Genomic DNA, 20,327 nt, shown 5'->3' with positions numbered 1-20,327 from the left:
ACTGTCAATCTGGATGCCCAGTTAAAGACTTACCTTCTTTTTGTAATTATTGTACATGTTTATCCCCACCTCTGCAACATGTATGTTGTCAGTTACTTTAGGAAACTTAAGTAATTTCTGGTACATAATGCAGAAAAACAGCCGATTCACTGACTGCCTTGACATAACTGAATCACTACCCATATATAATGAATAATAAACCCAAAAACATGATTATATAATGATATAAAGATAGGTCATACTTACTATCTGTAAGCCACTGGGTGAATTTAATATTTTCTGGTATATTATAATGAATTTGAAGTGACACTTATTACTGTGTGTATATAGTTATCTTTAAATTAAATTGATGCATGATTATAGAATTGTACTTTTTTCTATTGTAGGGTCAAATTTGATGGTAATTCAAAACAAATCTTCAAATTGACAATGGCAAAAAGCAAGTGGAAATGGAATACTCCAGTTTTATGAAAATGGTTAGGGATGGATAACTTTTTCCCGTGAAAAGTGCAAAGATCTATACAGTACTGGTGGGTTCTTTGAGTCTGTTTTTTATTTCAAGCAGTATCTTTATTATGCTCTCTTCGAAGGAGGGGGATATTTTTGCTGATGTCGGTCTGTCTGTCGGTCCCCAGACCAAACGGTTTCCAGATGATAACTCTAAGAACGCTTGGCCTAGGATCATGAAAGTTGATAGGGGGGTTGGGCATGACCACAAATGACTATTGATTTTGAAATCAGGCCAAGAGGCAAGGTCACGGTGACCCGGAATAGTGAAACATTTTCCGGATGATAACTTGAGAATGCATGGGCCTAGGATCACGAATCTTTATAGGGAAGTTGATCATGACCAGCAGATGACCCCTACTGAGTTTTAGATTACTGAGCCAAAGGTCAAGATCAACAAGGCCTTGTATAGAAATCATTTCTGCTCGATATCTTGATATATATTATTCTTAGAGCTGTCATATTTCACAGGGTGATTGGTCTTCTTAAGTTGACGACCCCTATTGATTTTGGGGTCAAAGGTCAAGGTCGAAGGTCCTAATTGGTTAAATCCATTTCTGATATTACCTTGAGATAACTATTTGACCTTGAGCCTTCATATTTTATTGAATGTTTAGTCTCCTGGTCATTTGCAGGTCAAAGGTCAAGGTCATTTGGTCAAATCCATTTTAAACAAATATCTATACATGTTTGGCCTGCATACTTCAGATTTGATAGGTTGATTGGTCTCCTTTAGTTTAATTACCTTTATCAATTTAGGGTCACTGGTGAAAGGTCAAGGTCACCTAGCATCAAATCCTTTATAGATCAGTATCAGCAAAACTGATTTACCCAGTCCCCCTTGAGAAGATGACCTCTAATAATTTCCGGTCATGATGTCATATGTCAAGGTCACCTAGGGGAAAATCCATTTCAATTCAGGAATTTTTTGCAGCAGCTGTCAACAAACTGGGATTCATATTGTGTTTTGAACTGTCTGTCTCTCAAACATTTTTGTGTACCAACTCCTCAAGTGCATGTGCATATTGTCCAATTATTTTTCTAGAGTTATGGCCCTTCTTTCGGACTTTGAAATTTTATATCTATATCAGAACATTATGTCAACAACTGTCCTCTTCTTTCTGGAGTTATAGCACTGTTGTTAAATTTATTAAATACTCTGTCAAGCACTTTCAGGGGACATGTGTTACACAATTATGGCATCATTTTACCACCACAAAACGAAGTTTGAGGTAGGGGGGTATATAGGAGTGAGCTTGTCAGTCGGTCTGTCAGTCCGTTGATTTTCGTGGTTTCCGGACAGTAACCCGTGAAAGGCTTAACAGATTTAAATAATGTATGGTACACAGGTGTAACATTACAAAATACAGGGAAATTCAACTTTGAGGTCAGTTGGTCAAAGGTCAAGGGAAAAAAGACCAGGAACAGTTGAATGGTTCCGGATGATAACTTCAAATGCTAGGCATAGGATCATAAATTTTGGTACACAGGTGTAACATCAAAAAAAACAGGTCAAGGTCGACTTTGAGGTTAGTAGGTAATAGATCAAGATCACAATGACCAGGAACAGTTACACACTTAGACATCAAGAATAGTTTAACTTAGTGTGCTCTGTACATCCACTGGGACGGTTTGTTTGGGGCTATTTAACGCCGTTAATGATAGTTCTAGTTCATTTAAAGGGGTTAGCCCTTAAGGGTTTAGTGTTTAAAGTGAAATTATACGCATTTTTTCAAATAAAAATCCACTGAAATAGATGTGTGTAAAAAGGGTGGGGGAAATTATAGCTTTTAACCCAACATACCAAACTCTTCCTGTTACCAGTATGAAATAATAACATTCCAAATATGACTTTTCTTATTTTGTCTGGGGCAGTGTTTTTTAAGAGAAGTCAAACTGCACAGTTTTGCTTCCCTATAACTTTCAGAAATCTCTACCTATAGGTAAGGGAGATAATTGCTTAGAAGTTTGAAAAAAGAACTATTATTTCATTAGTTCCGTTTCTTTATTTCTAAAAAATCAGCTCCAAATATTTATGCGGCATTGTCGTTAATTTAGCACTTTTAAATGCACAGCAACCGAAAATTGCTTTTATTAAACATTCACCAAAAACACACTATGTGCAGTAAGATGCGCATAATGTCGCTTTAATCAAATTTGACCAAGCCAGGATATGAATGAAACTTCATAGTATAAGCCTGTGTTGTAGTTGTGCATATTCTAGATGTTAAAAGGGTTGGATAATTTTAACTTTTTAAGCTATTTGAAGAAGACATCACCTATTTGTTGGCATCCATATCAGCATCATGATTAAGTGAAGTTTTTTTTTAGCTCCCCTGAGCAAAGTGCTCAGGGGGAGCTATTGTGATCGCTCACCGTCCGTCCGTCCACACTTTCCGTTAAAAAAACATCTCCTCTGAAACCATTTGGGAATTTGATTTAAACTTGGCCTGGACGTTCCTTGGGTGGTCCCCTTCAAAATTTTTTCAAAGAATTTAATTCCACACAGAACACTGATTTCTATGGCAACCGAAAGGAAAAAATTAAAAAATCTTTTTGTCCAAACTGCAAGGGGGTAGAGCCTCGATATTTTGGCATGTGACATCATTCTAATGGTCCTCTAGAAGAGTGTTCAAATTATGCCCATGGGGTGAAAAGAGGTCACAAGTTTTTCATAGACTTATAAAAGGAAAAAAACTTTAAAAATCTTTTTGCCTGAAACTGCAAGGCCTAGGCTTTTGATATTTTGGGATGTTGCATTGCCTAGTGGTCCTCTACCAAAATTGTTCAAATTGTCCTGGGTGAAAAGAGGCCCCCCTGGGGTCCCAAGTTTAACATAGACTTATATAGGAAAACAAATCTTTTTGTCTGAAAGTTCAGGGCCTAGGCCTTTGATATTTGGTATGTAGCATTACCTAGTGGATCTCTAACAAATTGTTCAAATTATGCCCCTGGGGTTTAAAAAGGGGGCCCCGCCCTGGGGGTCACTTGTTATATGAGTTTTTATCGGGAAAAATACTTTAAAAATTTTCATATCATATTTCCTAGACTGTTTAATTATAATTACCTGTTGACGCAAAGTGATTAGGGGGTCACTTGACTGTGACCTTGACCTACTGACCTACATTTTTTGTACTTTCTTTTTTTTTTTTTAAGGTACAGCCTTGAAATTTGGATGACATGGTACATTTTTTTGCACACCGTCTAAAACTGACTTTCAGTGAACCACGAATTGACCTACCTGACCTACCCTTTTTTAACATTTAGCATCAGTTTGTGATTTGAAACTGTGGCTCATATTACTCAGGTGAGCGATTCAGGGTCATTTATGACCCTCTTTTGAAGCTACAGCAAAGAGATTTGGACCACATGTATAATGTTTGAACAGATTTCAATACTCATCTTGAAAGTCTTTAAACATGACCTACTGACCTACTTTTTCGTTTTTGAAGTACAGTATAGAAATTTGGGCCACCTGTATAATTTTTGATACGATTTCAATACCATCTTGAATAGTCTTAATCTTGACCTACTGACCTACTTTCTTGTTTTTGAAGATACAGCATGGGAAAATTTTGGGCCATATGTATAACTTTTGATACAGATTTCAATACTCATCTTTAATATTCTTAACCCGACCTGCTGACCTAAATTTCTTGTTTTGAAGCTACAGCAAAGAGATTTGGACCACCTGTATAATTTTTTTAACAGATTTCAGTAGTTATCTTGAATAATTTTTACCATGACCTTCTCACCTAGTTTTTGTGTTTGAAGCTTTAGCAAAGACATTTGTTCAAGCAACTTGAAGCAATTAAACTCAGGGATCGATATAGGGCCATCATGTCCCCCTTGTTTATTTTGCCATTAACAACTAGTGAGAATATGTTAAAACTTCACAAAGGAACTGTGACCACTACAAAAGTTTCATAAGTCTTTATGGTGATTTACAAAGTTTATGATGCTTACATTTTTTGGTTAAGTCTTTAATTTCTACTAGCATTCTTAGCTCACCTGAACACAAAGTGCTCGGGTGAGCTATTGTGACTGCGCATTGTCCGGCGTCCATCCGTCCGTTTACACTTTCTTTAAACATCATCTCCTCTGATACCTTTGTGAAGTTGATGAATATGTGTATGGTGAAACTTAAAAAACCTTCTTGTACGAAACTGCTGACCCGATTTGAAAATAATTTCACATACATAACCTTGGTAACCCCTACAAAGATTGTTAGAATTATTTTGATTCATCAAAAAACATGGCTGCGAGAGGTAAGACCATTTTTTCCATATATGTATATATCGGAAACATAAACATTCTAGTCGAAACAGCAGGGCCAGTTTTAAAATAAATGATTTTTTGGGTGACCCTTTACGAATATTGTACAAATTATTCTCTTTCATCAAAGTATTGCCACTAGATGTGGTCACTTTACCCCTTATTTATGTAGTGGAAACTTTTATAAAATCTTCATGTTTAATATTGTCATATCACATCATTCCCCAATGTCTTACCCCCACCTTTACCCTTCCCCTCCCCCACGACCCCAAACCACCAACAACAACTAAACTCAGGTGAGCGATATAGGGCCATCATGGTCCACTTGTTTTGTATACATGCTGGAAAACAATTACACTTTTTTGTCTTTCAGGTCTGCTCAGCTTGGTCAGTTCACAAATATTTTGTTAGAAAATCAGCAAAGCCACCGACTTGAATACAAGCCATCGACTTGAATACATTGGTTATTTTCCATGTACCAACAATATGGAAATAAAATTTGTTTATAAATTTGAAAGGCATATTAGAATTTTTAACTTTGTTAATTGATCCACCACCACGAGTGGTGGGAGTTATAAGAATGGTCTCCGTCCGCCCGAAACAATTATGTCCGCTCCATATTACTTAAACTCCTTGAAGGGTTTTCATGAAACTAAGGTCAAATGATCACCTCATCAAGATGATGTGCAGAACTCAATGAGTCAGTCATGTAGCTCAAGGTCAAAGTTACAATTCGAGGTTTAAAGTTTGAGACTTCCATTTTGTGTCCGCTCTGTATCTCCTAAACCCCTTGAAGGATTTTGATTAAGAAATGAAATGATTAACGTGATTCATGGATTTGCTGATCCTATTCTGTCATTCATTTCGCATGAACACCAAAAAAAAATAGTTTCATTTCTTATATAAATTTACATTATAATATTTTCTTTCCATTTGTAAGCAAGAAAATATTATAAATTGCAGGTATTTTGAGGCATTTAACATTAAAATTAGCCCTCATCGATGTGGGTTCGAGCCTCACTCGGGGTGTTTTAATTCTTCATGTGAGGAAGCCGTCCACTGGCTTACGGAAGGTCGGTGGTTCTACCCAGGTGCCCGCCGTGATGAGAAATGCACGGAGGGGCACCTGGGGTCTTCCTCCACCATTAAAAGCTGGAAAGTCGTCATATGACCTATCATGTGTCGGTGCGACGTTAAATCTCCGCCCCCCCACCTCCCCGCAAAAAAAAATAAATTAAAATTAGCTTCCCGGCCATTGCGTTCAACCAGACAGAACAAGTGCGACGTCATATTGAGCCGCACCATGAGAAAACCAAAATGTGCGTTTTCAACCAGCATGGATCCAGACCAGCCTGCGCATCCGCGCAGTCCCGGTCAGGATCCATGCTGTTCACTAACCCGTTTCTCTAATTGCAATAGGCTTTAAAGTGGAAAAGATGGGTCCATGCTGGTCGCAAACGCACTATGTTGGTTTTCTCATGGCCCCGGGTCATATAAGGAAACGTTCTCCATGACTCTACGCGGACGTCGTCAAACCAGTGGTCGGTTATCACTCAGCAGTGATGACGTAACTTTTGCATCTTTCCTTTCGCTGTTCATACGAAATGAACGTCATAATTTTCAATGGAAAATAATAGGGCGAATGTAAATATTATGACTTGGCTGTAATGTATACTCATGATTCTTTTTTATATTAAACTTATTTCCTGCAATCTCTCAGCATATCGCTTGGAACAAATTCATTGATTTCGTTGTACATAGACTATAAAATATGCTTAACAACGTCAATGCTTCCACCTAGTACCGTCAACCCTTCCACTATCCATAACAGTGGCAGGGGATATAGCTGTCTGCCTTGTTTACAATACCAATGATTAGCTGACATGAGAAGAGGGGCTGCTTTAAAGATAAATCTTTCATTTTTATCAGCTGATTCGCCTTAATGCTTGAGCAATACTTCAGTCTGTTAAGACTATGCAAATTTCAATGTAATGTCGATATTTGAGAGGTGATAACTATCAACAAAAAAAGTCTCCAATGACAGTCCTAGTCATTTTGTCTGAAAACATACGAGGAATCCAGTTATCCCATATACAAACCTTTGATCTTTTAGTAAGAAGATAGATCCGGTGGACTTCATGCATGCTCCTCAGTAGATATACTTCCAATTGCATTGCAGTAATATATTTGATTATTTACACAAACCTATTGGCTTCTAGATGTTCAAGTTATAAAATAAAGAATTCACATTTTATACACTACTGTAAAAGCACATATTTCCGCAGGGTTAAAATTTCGCGAATTTGAAATTTTGTGTATGTTTACGAGGTTAAATATTGACGAAATTGTAAAAATTGTATCCTACTTGAATTATACTAATGGTGAATATTAATGCAAGGATTAATTTTCGTGAGAGTAGGGCCTCGCAAATATAGCAAAAATTAAACCCTCGTGAACATTTCTGCTTTTACAGTACACACAGATGCCTAATCTGCCAACATAAAATATACACTCCGGCGGTAATACATCGTACAAATAATTTCACTCGGGCTATGCCCGACGTATAACGACCCATCGTGCATAAATAGTGATAAAACACTTTTTTGCTATAAATTATTTCTTAATTAAAAGACTGGCGGAAAAAAATACAGCACACTAAAAGAGGAACTTGTTTCCCAACTGCTCAAGCTCTGTTGACATGTCATAGGGCAAATATAAGCCCATGTTCTACATTCTAGCATAAAACTGCCGTTCTTGTCACTTTTCAGGGGTGATTTAACAATAGATAAAACATGTGTTAACAGAGATTCTCGCGCTCACGTACTGTTAAAATAGCTTTTTATATATGCGCGTTCTGTACGGCCCAAAATGGATTATTCAAATGCAAATTACATCAACGTGAAAAAAACACAGTTGAACTATCATGCATTTCATGGAAATTTAATGACGTTGAAGGACAATGTTCTCATTTATTAGATTTTACGCACTGTATGCTAGAATAGCGTTAGCGCATGTTCATTTCGTGTCATAACATCTTCAGAATCGGGATACGTTGGTAGTTACCGTACCCTCGCCCTACCGGGCTCGGGCACTAGCCAATCCCTCAAAATTCTGCAGATGTTATAACACGTGTTATCCCTACAAAGGAAATGGGGAAAAAAAGAAGAAAATCGTTAAGTTGTCGACTTTTTTAGCTCACCTGTCACAAAGTGACAAGGTGAGCTTTTGTGATCGCGCGGTGTCCGTCGTCCGTCGTCCGTCCGTGCGTCCGTCCGTGCGTCCGTAAACTTTTGCTTGTGACCACTCTAGAGGTCACATTTTTCATGGGATCAACTGACTCAGAACTTAACTTGTATCCCCCTAAACCAAGATTAGAATTTTTTCGAAAAAGCTTTGAATACTCAGGAGCAAAAATCTGGAATACACTGCCAAATGATGTCCGTCAGGCAAAAAGTCTTGCAAGCTTTAAAAGTAAATACATAAGTCATTGGAGAATGTCTTCTATAGGTCAAAGTTCATAAGCAATAATATTAAAGTGTCATATTCAAATTTTTGTAAAGTAATTATTCCAAATTTTGTCTATGATGACTTTATTATGTTGTTGTTTTGTACAGTCATCGAAATTGTGTGATGTTATGTTTATATCTATTTCCTTTGTTTAAAAATTTGTCATGAAGCATCTCTTCATCTATTATAAAGCTTGTTTTTGGTCTCTCTTCATATGCTTCTAGCCTACATTTTGAAGGCAAAATTCTCATTAAGTATTTAAACAATGCCCAAATCGTTTCGATTCAATGATAAACCAATGTGTTAGTTAACTTATTACAGCAGAAACTGATTTGTTTCTGTTCCTTTCAAGATATTTTTCTTATTTTATCTGGGCCAGGGTATATTTTATTGAAAAAATTAAATGTTTAATTTCCGTAAAAATATAATGTCATCACTTTACGGAAGTTTTGAATATATGAATTCCAGTCGAATAATGTGACAAAATCTGTTTATTTAAGGAAAAAAATAACGTTTTAAGATTAAAATCCTATAAATAAATAAAAAATAGAACGATATTTTTGCAAACAATCTGTACTTGATTTATCTATACACTGTTCGTTATTGATGCATTACATGTGTGAATAGGTATACATGTATAAGTGACCGGTCTGGGGTGACTAACTCAAAGGTCCCTTAAGTCCTAAGGTGGCCGTAACGTCACATTTTCTTGCTTGTAGGGATTTTCTTGATTAACTCAATCTTCTCGTAAGATACGAGATACCTTAAGTAATGCCGTATCTTAAGGTAAAATAAATGGTGCCTTATCTATATCGTAAATAGATAGAAAATTGAAGAAATTATGTTTTGTTTAACTTTCTGATTAATTTTTCATTTATAATCTAGCTTTTCCCATTTCTGTTGTTTTTAAATCGATGTAGAGGTAATTTCCTAAAAAAATATGGGTTTTTTTCGTCTGCCTGCAAGGCAACTATCATTTCAAACCATATAAAGTTGCCTTAAAACAAGTATTGAGCAATGGCATTTTATTTAGTAAAAAAACATACGAGATACGAGAATTAATGAATCTTCAAATGACCTCAAACATGCAAGTCACTTTTTGAATTGATGGTATAAACCTTCCGATGTTCATCAAAACATTTTTTTTTAAATCCCAACGTGTATAGGTAATTTTCAGTCAATATTATATAAATTGAGATTTCGTATGTTAGTTATAATAATACTGATACTTCCTTCTTTCTTAGATCATATATTTTGCTGTGTGATTAACGCATCTATTTCGGACTCCTACTTACGAGGACATGTTTGAAGAAATATCGGATCTCGACGTTTCAGTCGTTCAATTAAGATGTTCCACATTTTAATGTAATTAGCTAGTTCAGTGATTGATAAAACATTTCTGTTGCATATGCATATCTGACACTCTGGGATACAGTCAAAATAAATGTACTTGCCTAATGCAGATTTTGGTACTCCTAGTCCTACAGTTTAGTAAATATTTCACAACTGTCATTCATATATGTAATAATTTCTATTGTAGACAAGCACTTTAAATGCTTACCGTGCTCAAATGTAGATTTATATCAACAAAAGTTTTACCACTATTACAAAAAGCGGATGACAGGTTAACAAAATTTGATATCCTTTCATGATCCTTTTATGATTAAGACACGTTAGTAAAGAAATTTTAGTAATCTTCAAAAGATTTACCAGATATAATACTGAATCAAGTTTAACGGTCAAAAAAGTTTACTTATCAAAATGACAGTATATGTTATCAGATACATTTGCATCATAATCTAAACACTACTAAATGCAAAAGTGTCTACAATACTATGGAAAAAATGGTCCAATGAAACTGCTTTTAAATGTAAATAGTGAAATGAATGCCGCAAGTTAAGTCTTTTTGCCTTTAAAGTTGCTTGGATCTCATTCATGTCATTACTTGGTAATATGAACATAAGTTGCAGTGTCATTGCATTTGTAAAACAAAATGAGGAAAAAAGCTCTTGATAACTGCATTCGAATGATATAAACAGACAGAAACCTTAATACTGTAAATGTACAGAAATTCAACTAGAGATGAATGTATATCTACGTTCATTCCAAGAAGAGTAGAGGATCAAGTTTCCCGTCAAATTTTTCGACCTACATTACTCAAATTTAGAATTTAAACTAACAACAGCAAAACTCATTCGGTCAGATGTGTTGAACTTAATGATAAATTCTTGTTACACGTTTACACATACCATTGCTTCAAAATTGTGCGAGTATTTTATAAGAATAAAAATTTATATATTTATCATACTAAAAAAAGTATATTCGTGTAGTACACGTTAAGTCTTACAGCTTTAAATATATCCATAATGTCTGTCTCAAATAAGTTATGTCATACATTGTAGATACCAGTATAAACTTTGATCTTCCTCTTCAGTTTCAAATAAGCTCCAGAATTGTAGTATCAGCCAAGGATGAGGGTCAAATGTGTTGTCCATAATTATATAAAAACAATATCTTAGAGCTTTTCGTTCAGAACAATACATACGTCAGTTTGGGAAGTTTCTAGAATGGCTACTTAAGGCAAGTGGCTGCTTAATTAATACCTGTAGGTGACCGCTAATGCAGTCTTCTTCTTCTTCTTGTCGTTCGCATCTACACTTTCAGACCAGTAGCCTCGATGAAACTTTTGGTCTGCCTAAGATCCTCAATGCCTCCATACAGTTTCTGGTGGATTGAGGTATCTATTGGCCAAGTCGCAGCTCGCTCCTGGTCGTGCCTTTTACATCTCTGAAGTATATGCTCCGCAGTCTGATCTTATTCACCACATGGACAAGTTGGCGATGATGTCAGTCTGTATTTCTTGTACATGTGAGCATTGAGCTTGTTGTGCCCTGAGCGGAGCCTGACCATCATCACTTGTTCAGACCGATCAAGGAGATGAAAAGCATCTTCCTCCATCCTCGTTAGTGCCTTGATGATGGTGACTTTCTCCTTGTAACTCACAGGTATTGTAGGTTGTTCTGAGTGAGCTCCTAGCTTAGCCAGTTTGTCTGCCTCTTCATTGCCTGCAAGTCCACAATGGGATGGAATCCACTGAAGTGCTACTTTGCAGGTTATACTCAGGCTCTGCATTCTCCTGGCTAGCTGCGGAGCTTTATTGTTGATCAGAGCTTCCATGACAGACAGTGCATCTGTGAAAAAGACGACTGAGGAGCTTTCTTCTGCCGAGTCTTTAACTATTGAGACGGCCTTCATGAGTGCTTCAGTCTCTGCCTTATAGTTGCTGCAGTGTTTTCCTGTGGCTGCATGTAGTGTTTCTCTCTTGCCAGATGGGTATTGAATGAAAACTCCTCTCCTCCATCTTTGACGGCGCATGTGGCTGATCCGTCTGTATAGACATGAGTCCATAATTCCGGAGGATAGTCTTCATTGATCATAGCAAGTGTGAGGCTCTTCCGAATGCCTTCATCCTCTTGCTTCCCGCGGTCAAGACGAGGAACAGCAAGTCTCACAGTCACTGAGGACAGATCATTCGCTAGTGGGTTTATGATGTCTTCACTACCTAAGAGAATCGTTGGAATGCTCAGCTCAGTTTTGAACTCTCGGTTGAGTTTCTTTGCCTCATGTACGAAGCTGCTACGTTTGAGCCGATTCTTTGTATAGCCATCTAGCTTGGCTTTCATGGGATGGTCTTGAAAAGACCTGAACTTCTCTGCTTGAAGCAGAACCTTTGCATGTCTTCTGTCTTGTAACGGCTGTGTGCCTGTTAGCTTCTCCATGAAGGAGATTGGTGTAGACTTTGTAGCACCTGTCATGATCCGCAATGCTTGGTTCTGAACCTTGTCTAAAGCCTGTTGGTTAGTTTTGGCAGTAGTGGACCAGGCAGTTGAGCTATACTCTAAATGGGGTCTCACTGTTCCCTGATATACTGTCTTGAGTATTTGCTCATTTGCTCCCCACGTTGTTCCAGCAAGTTTGCGCATCATGGCAAGCTTTTTACGGGCCTTCCCTTCTGCTTGACTAATGTGGGGCTTCCAGGTTAGCCGTTTGTCAAAGGTCACTCCAAGGTATTTTGCCTCGTCTGCTTCAATCAGCGAAGTATTTCCCATCTTGATTTTACCCGCCCTCTGCTTTGACGACAGGGAGAATAGTGTGGTGGACGATTTCTCTGTATTGATCGATACACACCAATCTTCAGCCCAAGCTGAAAGCTTGTTGATGGCTTCTTGCATCCTGTATGTGGCTGTAGTGGCATGTTCTTCCTTACACCATAACACCAGATCGTCAGCGTAGAGAGCAGCCTTAACTCCTTTCGGTAGTTCAAACACCAGATCATTGATGAAAAGCAAGAAGAGTGTAGGGGATAAGACTCCGCCTTGTGGGACACCATGACGCAACTGGAACTTCCTACTGCTGGCATGTTCTAAACTGACTCTTGCTCTCCTGTTGTGGAGGTATGACTTAATCCACCTCAGCATGTGACCTCCTACTCCAGTCCTCATCAGCTTGACGAGGAGTCCATCAGTCAAAACTTGGTCAAACGCCCTCTGCAGATCAATCCATGCTGTAAGCATGACTTTCTGCTCTTGGAAGGCGTCCTCTATCTCTTGCGATAGATAAGTGGTCTGGTCCTCAGTGGAGCGGAATTGTCTAAAGCCAGCTTGTTGCGTTGCAAATAGGTTGTTAGTCTCCATGTACCACTTCAGGCGTGCATTCACAATCCTCTCCATGGTATATCCAACACAGCTGGTTAGGCTGATTGGGCGGTAGCTTGCAGCCTTCTTTGGATCCTTCCCTTTCTTGTGGATGGGGGTCATGACTGCCTCTTTACATATCTGTGGAAGCAGTCCTTGTGTCCAGCTGTAGTTGTAAATCTCCAGGAGTTTGCAAATTGCTTCAGTGCCTAGATGGGTCAGCATTTCATTTGTGACTCTATCTGGTCCAGGAGACTTCTTTGTCTTCAACTGCCTAAGAGCTGTCTGTAGCTCATACAGTTTAAGACCCTGCTTCATGCATTTTGGTGTCACTTGGCTTGTCTGCCTTTCCCTTTTTTCTCTTCGGGCCTCCCTTTGCCGTTCCCTGTTGATGGGGATGTTGGAAACATCTTTGTAATTAGAGGCAAAAGTGTTTGCCGCTTGTTTACCCGTCAACAGTTCACCATTCTCTTCCAAAGTTACTGAGCCTCTTCCTGTTTCTTCATCGTTCAGCTGTCTCGTCAATCTCCACAGCTTTTGGCCATCTCGCTCTAGCTTGAGCGAGGCTGTTTTGTTTCTCCAGCTCTTCCTCTGTGCTTCCCGTTTGTGCCTGAGGAATTTGGCCTTGGCTTGCTGTAGAGAGAGGTTATTTTCTTGTGAGGGATTGTTTTCTGCTTCCTCCCTGGCTTCTGATAACTTTGCCTGTAGATTCTCCAACTCATCACTCCAGTAGGGCTTATAGTCCTTTCTTGCTCCTCTTGGAATGGCGCTGTAAGCAGCCTTAAGTATACTGGCGTTGAAGTCTTTGAAAACCCGGTTGATGTCTCTACCTTCCACTCTGATGTCTTTACAGAGCTCATCACTCAGACTTTGGTAAAAGGTCCATCTGGCCTTCTTGTAGCTCCATCTGGGGATGTTAGATGAAGTAGAGGCTATACGGTCCATAGTGAGTTGGACTGGGCGGTGGTCGCTACCACCTAGTTGTTCACTGACTACCCGCTTGACATGTCCATGTATGTCATCAGTACATAAAGCAAGATCAGGGGTTGATGTTGTTCGCCAGCTTTTGGAGTAAAAAGTTGGGGGATCATCTGGCTTGTTGATGAGGTTTAGCTTGTTATCATCTTGCCAGGTCTCCACTTCCTCTCCACGTTTATCCAGGTGGTCATATCCCCAGCTTTGTGAGTGACTGTTAAAGTCTCCTACAATGATGAACCTGGTTTCATCAGTTGTAACTTTGTCAAGGGACAGAGCTTTGTCACTTGGAGAGTATATGTTCACAAGTTTCAATCTGAAATCGTTCTTTCTGAGGCTCAGAACTTGGAACTCGGAGTCATCCATATGCGTGTTGGTCTGGATGTTGTTCCTGACCAATGTCATGATGCCTCCTTTTCGTCTGCCAATTCTGTCACAGCGGAAACACTGGTATCCTCTGACTTTGAAGGATTTCTCTGGCTGTAGGTGAGTTTCCTGAATGCAACAGACATTGATGTCTTTCTCATGGAGGATATGCTCAAGTTCAGCTTTCTTGTTGAAGACACCCTCCGCATTCCAATGCATCAGCCTGAAAGGTTGATGCGGATTGGTTCTTTTCCTTGGTATGTTCCTCCTTCTTCTCTTTGCATGTTGTGGATTGAAGGAGGGACCCCCAGTAGCTGTGGGTGGACTCTGTCGAGGCTCAGAGCCCGGCACTGAATCCCCCTGGAGGGACCTCAGAGATTCAGCACCACGTTGTTGAATACCGGATGGCTGTGTAGACATAGCGATATTGCATGGTGCTGTGGTTTTTTAAGAGAGTGCCAATGGCCCAGCACCTCTGTCTTCAACTCTCTAGGTTTCTTTCGGGGTTACCTCACCCTTAGTTCCGAGTTAAAACCCTATCCTGGGAACACAGGAGCTATTTGTCCCATAGCTGGGGTCTGTTCATAGGCATCAGGGCGTGTCCACACACCGGTGGGCCTGGCATGCCACATGTCTGGGGGCAGACCTCCTCCGAGTCCCCTGCAGTTCTGCCTGAGGCCGCAAGGTGCTCAGTTACCGTGTGGCGCCAACTCGGAGGCACTGCAAAAGGGCTTGTCTGCAGAGAGGCTGTGTACTGGCAGGGAAGACTTACGCACTCGGCTCCTTTTTCACCAGAGTGCTAGCCAGCGGTGGAGGCTGAAAGCGGAAGGTGACAAGCACACAACACACAGCACACCACACTTGACGCATCAGCAGACCAATTGCCACGCTAATGCAGTATGTACTGTATACCTCTATCATAGTTCAACATTTCATAGAAAACTAATATCCTTTTCAGCATGACAGCAACTTAAGACGGAACTTTGATTGTAGGGAAAATTGTTTGAACATTTTTACATTTAATTTTACTCGTATGAGATAAACCAGGAGCTCCATCAAGAAGAATATTATACATTCACCTCCCAAAAAGTAAGTCCTGTGTTGCACCCGAGACCGCCATCGCAAGAGAGACACATTACAAACGAATCATAAATTAATATTAATACCCGGGGTAGACCAAAGAGTGGAAAGAGTATTTTTTTCTTTTAAATAAAAACAGCGCACCAAGGTGTGTTTTCATATCATATATCCTATTATTGCTTGGGGTAGTCCCCCCCGCCCCCCACACACAAACTATCCAATGGAGGAGGGTGGGACACGACCTCCCTAACTAACCACTGTCGGAGCTTTGCCTTTACCATTCAAATTTACCTAACATATATATACATATTGTTTATAATTTTGTCGCTATTGTATATATTCAATGTATTATTGATCAGTTACAAACTGTTTGAGTACAATTACATAAGAACCTATTAACTTTTCCTGATCACAAATGTGGTACTTGACTTCTTTTACTAGAAAACACATTAGGGTGCCTATTGTAAGCCATTAATTTCATACGAATTTCATTCACTGTTTACTTATAGGCCCAGCCCGCCCGCTTAGCTCAGTAGGTAAGAGCGTTAGTCTACGGATCGCGGAGTCGTGAGTTCGATCCTCGGGCGGGGCGTATGTTCTCTGTGACTATTTGATAAACGACATTGTGTCTGAAATCATTAGTCCTCCACCTCTGATCATGTGGGGAAGTTGGCAGTTACTTGCGGAGAACAGGTTTGTACTGGTACAGAATCCAGGAACACTGGTTAGGTTAACTGCCGCCGTTACATGACTGAAATACTGTTGAAAAACGGCGTTAAACCCAAAACAAACAAACAATTACTTATAGGCCCACTGGGCCGGGTGTTTTTTGATATGTCTGAAAAAGGCGACAAATAATTATATCAACTATAATTATACTTTCCGCGGCCGTAACGTAATAAAACATATTTGCGTCTGATGGCCCTTTCACGCTTCCGTAGAATAAACAACTATTACACGAAATTCATTTTAAAAATATTTCTGAAATGTCTAGGTTGCCGCTTTCAAATACGGAAATATCTGACATCCGATGAATATACATATACTGACACTTTTAGACAACAGCATAAACGACCTTTAGAACGATTTTACGAAGTTCCAAAAATCTCCATATACCCTTGCTCCGGTACGGACACCTGAGGGGTTTAATAAGTATTTTCTAACTGCTTTAGTTAAACTGAATCTACACAAAAATGAAGGAAATTATTACAAGTTGTTATATAATTTTTCCTTGAAGATAGGACATTTACAAATGTGAAAGATTCCCGTTTCATTTTTATGCACTTTTTTACATTTACGGTATCGTAAGTCAGGCTCAACATACGAGGTTGATAAAGTATGCTTTGAGTTATCGAAATAGCGTTACCTTAGTGTTACCTTAACACTGTCGTAAATAACCTCGTAAATTCAGCGATATCGCAAGTTTCGAGTTAGCCACCCCAGTTTTATTACAGTGGTTCAGGTAGTTATTTATTAAATAAGTACATGTACAGTAGTTCTGTAAAAAGTGATGGCAGATATTTGTGTGCTGTATAACATTAATACTAAGAAAAGGCAGTCATCTTATCAAGACTGTAGGGTTGGTTCTTGCTTGGGATAAGTACCAGTGGCACAGATAACATTTGAGCCGCGCCATGAGAAAACCAACAAAGTGCAATTGCGACCAGCATGGATCCAGACAAGCCTGCGCATCTGTGCAGACTAGTCAGGATCCATGCTGTTCGCGAACGGTTGGTCTAATTCCAATAGGCTTTAAAAACGAACAGCATGGGTCCTGAACAGACTGCGAAGATGCCCAGGCTGGTCTGGATCCATGCTGGTCGCAAAGCCACTATGTTGGTTTTCTCAAGGCACGGCTCATTTGGCTTAAATATGTAATAAAAATGTATCCGAAATGACAGTTCTTTGTGGGGCTTGAATAAGGAAGCTATATCGGGAAAAAGTTAAATCGGGATAAGTCTGTCAACAACCAATCTAATGTTGTCTAATCAGGGCTGAAGTTGTTGGCAAAACACATTCGAAATGTGTCATTTGTAGGGCTAAGGTAGAAGCAGGTCGCTGCATAAAAATTCCCCCGGAATTCGGCTGGACCTTATAGTTCGTTTTCGCGTCTAGCCCTATTTATATATCCCATATGCATGGAAAGCAACTTGACACATCACTTTCGTGGTATCACACTGAATGTGAATCCGTCACTGATAGGACCTGCCATGAAGCTACTGTTCTTGACCTATGCATCACAGGCATATCAATGCTAAGCGTTATTTTTGTTGGATAGACTATAGTCAGGATAAGATTAAATGCTGTGCACATATTGCCTGTTTTTTGTGGTGTTTAGGCCTAGTCAGCCGCAAAGAACAGTCTTCAATTCAGTTTTCACAGAAGGAAGAACATGAAGTGATGAATGCGTGTGACATTTAGTATGTGTCTAAAAGAAATAAATATAAAAGCACAGATGAAGATGAAAAATAAAGAAATGAAAAATATATAAGAAATACAAAAAAATAATAAAAACAAAACGTAAAATAAATTACATCCTCGTCGCTAGTGGCGTGCAAGTCGCGAGGAGGGCATGCAGAAGATTACCTGGTATGTTGCAAGTATGTTAAAGCACATATTTTCCAATCTACTGCAACAAACAACCAGGATAACCCTATGAAAATTTAACCCAACGAACAATAACCCTATGTGTACCCTTTCAAACATTTGTATAGTGTTTGAGTTACAAACAGATGTAAACATATGTGACTATCAATTTATTAAAAATGAATATATAAAGTATTGGTTACTTTTAATTTGGGAACACCCTGTAGTTATATATGTGTATAATTAATATTTACATTTGTGGCCAAGTATGGTTTTGATGCACGGGTGGGAACAATGTTGTATAAAAAAAAACACTTTTTATATCTATATAACAGGGTACGTAATTCTATTTAGAACAAAAATCAACATTTTATGAAACAAATATTGAAAATTTGACTTTAAGAAATAATCTCAAATATGTATTTTGATGGCATATGTAATTATATACTTATTTCTTAGTGGTTTATTTTTCACTCTTGGAGTAGGCAAATTCATATAGAAAGTGTCCGAAGTCCTTTACAATATGGTACACATATACACGACTATATACACAAACAATAAATGGGAAACAAAACTCCTATGATCATAAAATCAACCCTTCCAGACAGGCCGAAATAATTAATTATCATTGGCAACTTGTTAATCTTCTCTCTTCCTCCGTAGTAGTAGGCTCATCATCATGCCATTCACTCTTATCAGTGTGAATCATGTCTTCTATATACTTTTGCATTCTTTGCGAATGAGTTCCGTCTTCTTCTAATTGCTTTTGTGCCATGTTGTCTCTTCGAGAGTCAAAATGTAAATGACTGATGATTTGTGTTCACACCTATTTATACTCTTCCAGAGAGCAAAACAAGTACGTCATAAATGACGCAATTGATGACATCATTGCAATTACATTTCGCTCCAAAATAGAAAAGAACTATTTTTGTAGTGTAATATAGACTTTGAACTCACTTACACTTTCGCGTACTAATACAAAGATGTCCTTCGTACTTTTTGAGATTGGGACTACTTACTTTTGCTAGCTTATATGAAGGACATTTTTTCTAGATGCTCTTAGATTCACCTACTTTAGTTATTCTTTACAAGGAATGATCTCCTATGGAACAAGGATCAGAGATGAGTGTCACACCTACAGTCAAAGATGGATGTCGACTTTCAGAGGTAAGTCTCTCCCTTGTAGGTGAGTAATAATAATAATAATAATAATAATAATAACGACTTTATTTTACGTGGATAACATATTTGATGTTTAACCAATTTTCAATATGGTCTACATGTTACATTACCATAGATGAGTGCCATGCCAACTGTCAAGGGATGAGTGTCACACTTACAAAGATTAGTGTCACAGTTATAGTTACATGTACTGGGATTTTTCAAGGGAAAAATGATTGATTTTGTAAAATTATTTTTCACTAGCGCAAAGTAGCCCGTCAACAGTACAAGCTTACTAGTGCACTTGAATTAGGAACACCAATATCAGCTAGAGGATGTATAATTATGACTGAGCCATGCCATGACAAAACCAACATAGTGGGTTTGCGACCAGCATGGATCCAGACCGGCCTGCGCATCCGTGCAGTCTGGTCAGGATCCATGCTGTTCGCATTCAAAGCCTATTGCAATGAGAGAAACCATTAGCGAACAGCATGGATCCTGACCAGACTGCATGGATGCACATGCTGGTCTGAATCCATGCTGGTCGCAAACCCACTATGTTGGCTTTCTCATGGCACGGCTTAATTATTCATTTTGTATGTGTATTAAAATGATTGTTCAATGTGGACAAGGAAGCATCATATAATGCCTCCAGTAAATATAAGATTTGGAAGGCGTTATTTATTTGTTTATCTATTGATCATCTACCCGTACTGCCACATCTATTCTATTTTCATTTGCACAGAAAAAATATTTTCTGGAATGTGTAAAGAAATATAAATTTATGTACATAAATATCCTGAATATACACTTTATTCAAATTGCACCACTTTTACCAAATTTATTTACACAAAACTATATCCAACCATAATCCAATTCTATTAAATTGATTCCTGACTACCATTAGAAAACAGGTCCCAGAAATGTCAAAAATTAGCTATATACAAACAACAATAATGCAAAGAATGTCAAAATCAAAATGTAAAATGGTCATTATTGCACCCCAATGTTTTTTTAAAATGAAAGACAATTATACGAAACAAGATCTTCGCTGTCACATTTTCAATATTAAAATGCAGCAATGGTTTGCGATAAATCATAATAAATTCATTGCAGAAAATGTGCCCTCACCGTTACCTATGACTGATTTAATAATGTTTATTGCACAAATAT

General features: G+C 38.5%; 1 protein-coding gene and 1 long non-coding RNA gene across 2 annotated transcripts in view; one reads left to right on the top strand and one right to left on the bottom strand.

The window, feature by feature from the left end:
- LOC123566395 (uncharacterized) overlaps nucleotides 1-20,327 on the bottom strand; it is a 435,075-nt gene that overhangs the window by 179,207 nt on the left and 235,541 nt on the right. The window lies entirely within an intron of this gene.
- Nucleotides 469-5,303, top strand: LOC128559033 (uncharacterized). Its single transcript, XR_008372047.1, has 2 exons — nucleotides 469-530; nucleotides 5,156-5,303. It is a non-coding gene; the product is annotated as an uncharacterized LOC128559033 (long non-coding RNA).

Source organism: Mercenaria mercenaria, chromosome 8, assembly GCF_021730395.1.
Source record: "Mercenaria mercenaria strain notata chromosome 8, MADL_Memer_1, whole genome shotgun sequence".
NCBI classification, from domain to species: Eukaryota; Metazoa; Mollusca; class Bivalvia; order Venerida; family Veneridae; genus Mercenaria; species Mercenaria mercenaria.
The sequence above is the reverse complement of the archived record's forward strand: the minus strand, read 5'-3'. Positions and strand labels throughout refer to the sequence as shown.